Source organism: Miniopterus natalensis, chromosome 2 (genome assembly GCF_054644295.1).
Source record: "Miniopterus natalensis isolate mMinNat1 chromosome 2, mMinNat1.hap1, whole genome shotgun sequence".
NCBI classification, from domain to species: domain Eukaryota; kingdom Metazoa; phylum Chordata; class Mammalia; order Chiroptera; family Miniopteridae; genus Miniopterus; species Miniopterus natalensis.
Genome location: NC_142082.1, coordinates 140668387 through 140677251, shown reverse-complemented (window position 1 = coordinate 140677251; position 8865 = coordinate 140668387).

Sequence of the window (8865 nt, the reverse complement as noted above, 5' to 3'; positions counted from 1 at the left end):
TTTCTTTAACCTGATTTCATTAGTATAAAAATTTGGGGTGGAGTCTGGGGGTGGAGACTGAAAGCTATATTGGAGAGCACAGGGGATGGTTTCCCAACCTCCACCCCTCAGCGGGGGTTCTGCTGGCCTGGGTCCAAGGGTGTATTCTGGTGGCTTGGACAGTGAGCTCTCTGGCTGACAGTTGTGTAGACCAGCAGCTGATGTGGGAAGGGCCAAGAGGAATTCAGCTCTTTGAAAGTGGGAGGAGGGTGGTGGCTGAGTGTGGGAAGCAGAGAATAGGTGGGCCTCCTGCTCAGCCAGCCTCAACAGCCCATAAAACCTCACCCTCTTCTCTCAACTATGAGCCTCTGCTATCCTTCAGCTTATTGGAGAGGATGGAAGCAGACTCATTTCTGCTTCTTCTTGGAGGCACCTGGGTAGGGTGGCTCCCATGTCAGCTGCTCCCATATGCTCCCAACACACAACCCCCCCTCCCAAACCTCCATCCAGAATTGGGCCTGGGCATTGAGGACTGAGGATGGGACAGGGGAGCTAGGGGACTCAGGAGCCCCATTGCTTTCAGAAATGATTACCCATACAAGAGCAGCAGAACTCTCTAGAACAATGGTGTGGGCACCTGAGTAGGTAGGTCTGGAGTGAGGGCAGGCCCAACCAGGCACAAGGATATACTCATGGGCACTGGGTAAAGTTTGTATCACTGCAGATGGCAGCTGAGACCAGGGCTGTGGGGGATGCTCAGGGTGGCTGGCTGGCTGGCACTTTGGATTGGAAGGGTTGGGCCGAAGAGGGAGGTTAGGGTTTCATGCAGCTGTTACCAGGTTTTTCAGGGCAAGTGAGAAACTCACAGGCCAGACCAGTCTGACACAGCTGCCCTGGACCAAGGCGCATAGGCCTTTGCCATATGACTACCCAAGGGAGGGGCATACAACCTACTGCTCCATGCCCATCTCTGCCCATCACCCACCACCTCTGCTCAGTAGGACCAGATCCTTGTCCTGTGCTGGCATGGGAGCCGGACCTCCCTTCCCTGGCCTCCTTCTCACTTACTGCCCACCGTGCCCTATTTGCTCCCCGTACCCCAAGCATTCTCCCTGGTTACACTTTGCCTGGAATGTCCAGAACTGCCAGCCACCTCTTCCAGGAAGCCTCTGTGAACTAGTCAGAGGGAGGCTGTGATTCCTCCTCCTCCCTGTCTCAGCAGGCAGTTCATACAGTGTCCTTTCAGGGGTTCCCCAGGTAACTCCAATTATCCCTTTCCACACCCTCTTGTCTTGGGTGCTGTCATTCATCACCCTTTTGGTCTTGTACTCTGCTGTCCCCATACTTTTTGAAATTCACACCCAATGTCAGGAATGTCCACTCAAGAACCCATGTCCTCCCTATATTTAAAATGCTCCCAAGAAGTCACCTCTTCCAAGAAGCCTTCGAGAGTTAATTGGGTGAGAGAGCTTCTTGTCCCCATCCTGGAGCCCCAGGCAACTCTGCCCATTCAGTGTTTCAGAATCTGCTCCACTCTTGCAGCCCGTCTCCTGGGGTTTCCCCAGAAGCATTATCATTCCCATGGGCACTCATCTCGGAGGAGCCCTCCACCTCCTGCAAGTTACCTAAGCTGTGATGCATGTTGGGGGAGTGCTTGCTCTTCCCCACTCCAGGGGCTCACTACCTGCCTTCCCTTCTGCCACCTCTACTGTGCTTAAAACCCCCCTGCTTCTGGAAAAGCTTTCTGGATCTGTCCAAAGATAAGGGAGTGCAAATACCTTCTGTTTCTGCCTCGTTGACCCTTGCGACTCTGGATTTGTATCTGGCTGGGCTCTCATGGATCATCTCACTGTCTTCCCTGGTTGGCTGGTTCCCCGGAATTGACCCTGACTGGCTCCCTACGGAAAAGGCATGTCCTGAACAGGACCTTGGTGGCTGCCCACACGGCATCGCCCATCATCTCTGCTGATCTTCTCCACACTTTTACTCTGTGTTTAAATCAACACCAACTCCTGGTGCTGAGACTTAGGAGGAAAACAGCTATCTAAAACTGAGAGTTGATGCTATCAGCTACTTGATGGGGAGTGGGGATGGTCATTTGAGCCAGACCCCTATGGCCTGTGCTTGGAAGATACACGGTGCCTCTGTGGGAATCAGGTCTCCCAGGTGTCTTTCCTGGCATGGCTAAGGAGTTCCCTGGGATCTTGGTTCTGGGGGACTGAACTATAGTCATGTGCCGCATAACAATGTTTTGGTCAGTGATGGACCACAAACATGGTGGTGGTCCCATAAAATTATAATGGAGCGGAAAAATTCCTATTGCCAAGTGACACTGTAGCCATTGTAATGTCATAGTGCAAAGGTTGCAAAATCAACATTTGCTGAGATGGCAAACAACTTTACCCTGAGTGTGGATGACAAAGACGTTGAGGAGCTCCTAGAGGTGGTTCTTGAGGAACTGACTAATGAGAAGTTGTTGGAACTGGAACAGGCACGCATAGCTGAAGGAAAAGCAAGAGAAAAGGAAACTGCAGGGGAAGAAAAAGAATCCCCAAGAGCACTCACAGTGAAGGCGTTAGCAGGCGTCAGCGAGCTCCGAGAAAAGTTTGAAAACATAGACCCCAACACCGAAAGGTTTTCATCAATACAGAGGAACAGTCACGGTGCATTATTCCCTTGCAAGTAAATCTGTGATTAAAAATAGACACGAACCAAGCGAATCACCACGGACATACTTCTGGAAAGAATCACACTTCAAGACAAGCCTTAGGCAGGTCCCCCAGGAGGTGTTCCTGAGGAAGGCCTTGTCATCACAGGAGATGACAGCTCCATCCGTGTTACTGCACCTGAAGACCTTCCAGGGGGCAAGATGTGGAGTGGGAGACGGTGATATTGATGATGCTGACCCTCTGTAGACCTAGGCTAATGTGTGTGTTCGTGTCGTAGTTTTTAATAAAAAAAGATAAAAAATTTTAAAAGTAGAAAAAGAGCTTGTAGAATAAGGATAGAGAAAGAAAATATTTTTTGTACAGCTGCACAATGTGTTTGTATTTTAAGCTAAGTGTTATTACAAAAGAATCGAAAAGTTAAAGAAATAAAAGGTTTATAGAGTAATGTAAGAACATTACAATGAGCTAAGTTTAATTTATTATTGAAGAAAGAAAAATATTTTTATAAATTTAGTGCTGAGACAAGGTGTGGATTTCTTTCTTGAAGTTACTATTCATTGCTGTAACATTTGTGCTCTAGACACAATTTTGGAAGAAAAAATCATTTTAAAAGACTCTAAGCTCCCCTTTCCTGCAACAATGTCAAATCACCAAATACTTTGCTTTGAAAATGCCCTGTGCAGTGGCACCTTGGAAGCTGGCGGCCAGCAGAGGGCAGCAAACCCCCACAGCTGGCAGGGCAGAGGCACAGTCCTGGCTGCAGGAGCAGGAAGGGCCCGGCAGCTGCCTGCCTGTGTGCGACTCAAGGTTCAGCTACTTGGATGCAGACGCTGGAAACAGTCCACTGACACTGCAGCATCCACCTGCGCTTGGCACTGGAGTGGCTGAGCTGCCGAACAAAGCTATTCCCCATTAGTAATAAAACTAGACCCCCCCATCATCAAAACAATTGCAATAATTTATCGTGTACCCAGTGTGTGCCAGGCTAAGCGCTAAGCACTTTAGTTATGTCATGGCATGTAATCTCCACAAAAACTTTTTGACTTAGAACATATTTTCCCATTTTTACAAATGAGGCAAGAGGCCCATTGTTTTCCTCCAGTATCATTTTGCTTCATTCTGAAGAACTTTTGCCTTCTTTTTAGAGTAGGTCTGCAGGTGACAAATTCTCTTAGTTTTCCTTCACTTGAGAATGTCTTTTTTTCTCTTGTGCATTCACTTCTGAAGATATATACATACATATATGTAATTTATCTTTATTGTTGAAAGTATTACAGAAGCCCCTCCCCCCCCCGTTGACCCCCTCATCCCCACTCCTGTCCCCTCCCCAGACCTGAAAGATATCTTTGTCAGAAGAATTCTAGGTTGATAGCACTTAAAAATGTCCTGCCACTCTCCTCTGTCTTCCATGGTTTCTGATGAGAAATCTGTGGTCATTTGACATTGTTACCCTAGATGTAATGTGTCATTTTTATGTAGCTTAAAAAATATTTTCCAATTTTCTTTTCTCTTTATTCTTCAGAGTGGATAATTTATTTATTTATATATTTTTATTATTTTTGTTTAAAATATTACAATGTCCCTTTTTCTCCCCAATGACCCATTCCACCCCATCCCATCCCCTTCCCCAGTCCCTCTCCCCACCATTGTCCATGTCCTTGGGTTGTGCATATATGCATATAAGTTCTTTGGTTACTCTCTCCCCCTCTACCCATCTGCCCTCCTCCATCCCTCTGACATTCGTCAGTCTGATCCATGCTTCCGTGTCATTGAATCTATTCTGTTCATCAGTTTATTAAGTTCTTTAGATTCCACATGTAAGTGAGATCATGTGATATTTTTCTTTATCTGCCTGGCTTATTCCGCTTAGCATAACATTCTCCAGGTCCTTCCATACTGTCCCAAAGGGTATGAGATCCTTCTTCTTTACAGCTGGGTCAGAGTGGATAATTTCTATTCAAGTTATTTACTCTTTCTTTTGTCCTCTCCTTTTTGCCATGATTTAAAAATTTTTTAATGTAGTATTTTTCAGTTTTAAAGTTTTCATTTGGTTCTGTTTTTATAGTTTCTGTTTTCTGATAAGAAACTTTCATTCACTTCAGACGTGTTTTCCTTTATCTCCTGGAACAGAGTTATAATTGGGCTTTAAGGTCTTTGTGTGATAATTTCACCATTTGTGTCATCTTGGGATTGGCATCTGTTGACTTTCTTTCCCCTTGAGAATTGGTTACATTTTCCTGGTCCCTTGAATGTCAAAATAATTTTAGCTCATATACTGGACATTTTAAATATTCTGATTTATAGACTCTTGGTCCTGCCAAATCCTCTAGAGAATTTTCAGTTGCGTTTTGTTTTAGTAGAGTTCAGGCTACAAGTTCTGTCTCTCCTATGTGGGCAATGGTTCTACACTTAAGTTCAGTTTTTCAAGCCTTTGTTTGCTGCTTTGTGTTTGTCCTGTGTATATGGTGCTTAGGAGTTTGTCTGAAACTTGGGCAGTGGTTTAAATCTCACCTCAGTTCTCAAAGCCTTTGACCTGCTGCCTTGGGTGTCTCATGAGTGTTCAGCTCAAGAGAGAGCCCAGAACTTGAGAGGATTTACAGAGGAATCCCTTCCTCCTCACTGCCTTTCCCTTTATCGGGGTCTCTTTTCTTGGTTCCCGTCAGCCAGAAAGATCAGGTTTCTGTTGGAGTTTTGCCGCCCATGCGATTGCTGCCACATAGCTCCACTCCTGGGGTCTGTTCTTAAGGCAAAGCCTTGAGGGAAAAGAGAAAAACATAAGAATTCCCCTTCCACATCTTCCACCCCTGGGGCCCCTTTTCCTGCTTTCTCTGGTTAGAAAGACGGAATTTCTACTGAAGTTTTAGCTGGTCATGCTGACGGCTCACAGCTCCACAACTATGGCCCACCCTCAGCTCAAAACCATGTGAACAGATGGGAAAAACACATGGGCCACTTCCACAAGCTTTGTTTTCTCGCCATGATCTACTTGCTTTTGTTTATTTTTGGGGGTCCTCTGATAGTTATTTTTGGGAAAAAAAATATTATTGAGAGTTTTTAGTTGTAATCCATGGGAGAGACAGGCTTACTCCATCGTGGATGGAACTGGAAGTCAACTTAGTTTTAACAGGATCACCTTGGCCAATTTTTCTGAGAACAGACTGCAGAAGGTGAGAGAAGCAGAGAGCCCAGCTAGGAGGTACTGCAGTTGTCCAGGCAAGAGTCAGGGCAGTTCAGGCCTCAGTGGCAGTCATGGAGGTGGAGGAAGCAGTTGGATTGTGGATATTATTTGAAGGTTCAGCTGACACGATTTGCTGATGGATTAAATATGGGAATGTTAGAGAAATAGAGGGGTTCGAGATGATTTCAAGATTTTATTTATTTATTTTTGTTTAAGCAACTGAATGAAGTTGCCACAAATATGGAAGGAGCAGCATGGAGGGGAAGAAGGAAGATGAGGAGTTTGTTTTTGGACATGTTTAGTTTGAAATGCAGATGGAGATGTCAGTGAGCAATTTGTATACACCAGCCTGTGGTTAATGAAGGTCTGGGCTGGAGATATCAACTCAGGAATCGTTGGAATATGGATGGCATTCAAAGCCATGAGACTGGGTGAGGTCACCTAGAGGGTGGGATAGAGAGAGAAGGGAAGAGACCTGAAGGCTGGAGCTTGAGGAGTCCAGTATTGGCCTATTGTCTGGTCCGAGAGGTTGGAAGCAGTGACATCCAAGTGGTATGTGTCAGTCAGCATCCAATCAAGGGACAGTACCACACAGTAACATGAGCGGAGGAAGTTTAATATAGACAATGTTGGGGGCTGGAGTAATGAGGGAAAAAGAACTGTAAAGAGTATAGGAATGACAAATGTGAGGACCAGCAGCTAGGGCTGTGATAGGGGCCCCAAGGAAAAGCCATGACTGACATCCAGACCTTGGTGGAGAGGGCACAGCCACTACTCACTGGGTTCCAGAGAAGTCACTGCGGTGCCACACCAGTGGAACTGGCTGGGAACCTTCCCTCGAGAACGTACCAGAAATACGCCCTTTAGGGTGCTGGGAAAAGCTTTCATAGGGAGGTGTCTTGCTGGAGGCACTTTACTATGCAATTTCTCAAAAAGGGTGCTGGGAAGCTCCTGGCTGCTGCTGATTATAGACACCCCCAGTCTGCACTGCAGGAATCTGTGCGGGGAAACTACCCAGAGAGCATAGTGGAAGCAAAGCCCCCGACTTCACAATTCCTCTCCAATTGTTATGGAAATACCTGCTGACAAAGCTTGACTTCGTGCCAGCTGGCCATAGGAGATATCTATAGGGATCAAATCCATTTGCACAGAGTAGGCAATGAGGGTGAATTTGGAGCTGAGGCAATAAATTGATAACTGGCACAGGGCTAATGTGGGTCTGGCTGAGGAGAGGCGCCAAGGCCTCTTGTCACCAAGATTGGGACAATCTCGATGTTGCTGTTACCTGAGGGGTGCGTGTGACTTTGCACATGGAAAATGAGGTGGTAAGTCAGGAGCCCCTGGAAGCAGGAGGGCAGGTGGCTGGTGAGTTCAGGGTCAGGCAGGCCTTAGGCTGTGAGCAGAACAACCTGTAATTCTCAGGCTGCTGGGTGAAGTCTGGGCAAGGCGGAACATATGGAGGTGGAAGACTTGCTTCCTGCGCTCTGAGGAGGCCTCTCAGGTGAGGCCCAGGGGCACACAGTCCCCGCTGTGAGGCACGTGCCTGAAGGGGGCTCTGTCCAGGTTGCTGGTCCTGAGTGCACCTCAGCTGACTCCTGCCCATCTGTGCCACACTCACGCTCAACCCCAGGCAGACCCACAGACTGGGCATGCTCTCTCCAACCTCTTGGACTTTACATATGTTGCTGCCTCTGCTTGGGACACTTCTTACCTCCTTGTGTGGCTCACGCATCATCCTTCCCATCTCTGCTGGGACACCACATCCCCCAGGGAGCATTTAATGATGCCCCAGATCCGGGCTGGGCCTCTCCTCTGTGCGCTGTAGCATTGATCCTACTCGTAACGCAGTTTAGCATATTGAGTCACAACTTCGTTTGCCTGTCCACCGATCAAGAGGGACTGTCAGCTCTTTGAGGACAAGGACAAGTCTTGTTCACTGCTCTTTCCCCAGCAGCAGGCCTGGCGTGCAGTAAGCACTTATCAAATGCTGAATGAGCAAATAAAGGATGGTAGGCTAAAAGTGAGTACATGGGGAAGGGGGCTGCCTGAGGGTACATAACGATGGGGGATGGCCGGGGTGTATGAGCAGGTCATTCAGGGTTTATATGCCATGTTAAGAAGTTGGAGCTATTAAGAAGGCAATGGGGAGCCACTGAGGGCTGTAAGCACCATCAGTGTTCTATGGGAGGAAGACCTATAGCAGTATCACGGTGAATGAGTCCGACGAGGATACGAGTGGAGGTAGAAAAATTAGGAGGCCCCTGCAGTGATCTCAGAGGAACTGGGTGTGGGGTGGGATCCAGGGAACAGATGGGAGGGTTCACCTTGGTCAGGAGAAGGGCACCTAAAGGTTGCAGGGCAATGCCTAGACAGAAGTTGGCTGCTTGGCACTTGTTTTCAGAACCTTTGCTATGTTTTCTCTCCCTTGCTGAACTGCGAGTCCCTCCAGGGAAGGGCTTGAGCCTTCTTTTCCTAGCACCTACCCTGTGCCCAGAATACCAGCCTCTGCTCTTGGCAAATCCCTAGGATGGAGTCTAGGAGGCAATCACCTCTAGCTCCAGCATGATCCAGAAGGAGAGGCTGGAGTCCTAGTGATGTTAGCTTGGCAAGTTTATTGAAAATCCAGGAACGCAAAGAGCAGTACAAACAGGTAGCCCACCCCACCCCAGGCCCCCCTGGAGCTTGCAGACATAAACCCTCCTGCAGCAGACAGGGCTGGGCCCCCTCACACCACCACAGGTGTGTGGGTGTAGCAGAGCCAACTCTCCATGAGCACCCAACCCACCTCATGAGCTCACATGCTGCGGAGTTAAACCAACAACCCAGGAAAAGAAGCAGCCAGGACATAGGCCCCTTGGAGAAGAACCATCTCTGTATGAAGGGGTTCCCTGGGCCACCAAAGACTGTGGATCCTTCTGAATCAGGAAAAGAAGGGAAAAAACCCTTCTTCAGCCAGGGAAAGGAAGAAGAAGGAGGCAAAGGATGGTGGGCCAACTGCCATGTGTTCAGTCAGCTTTCCATTTTCCAAATTAATCCAGA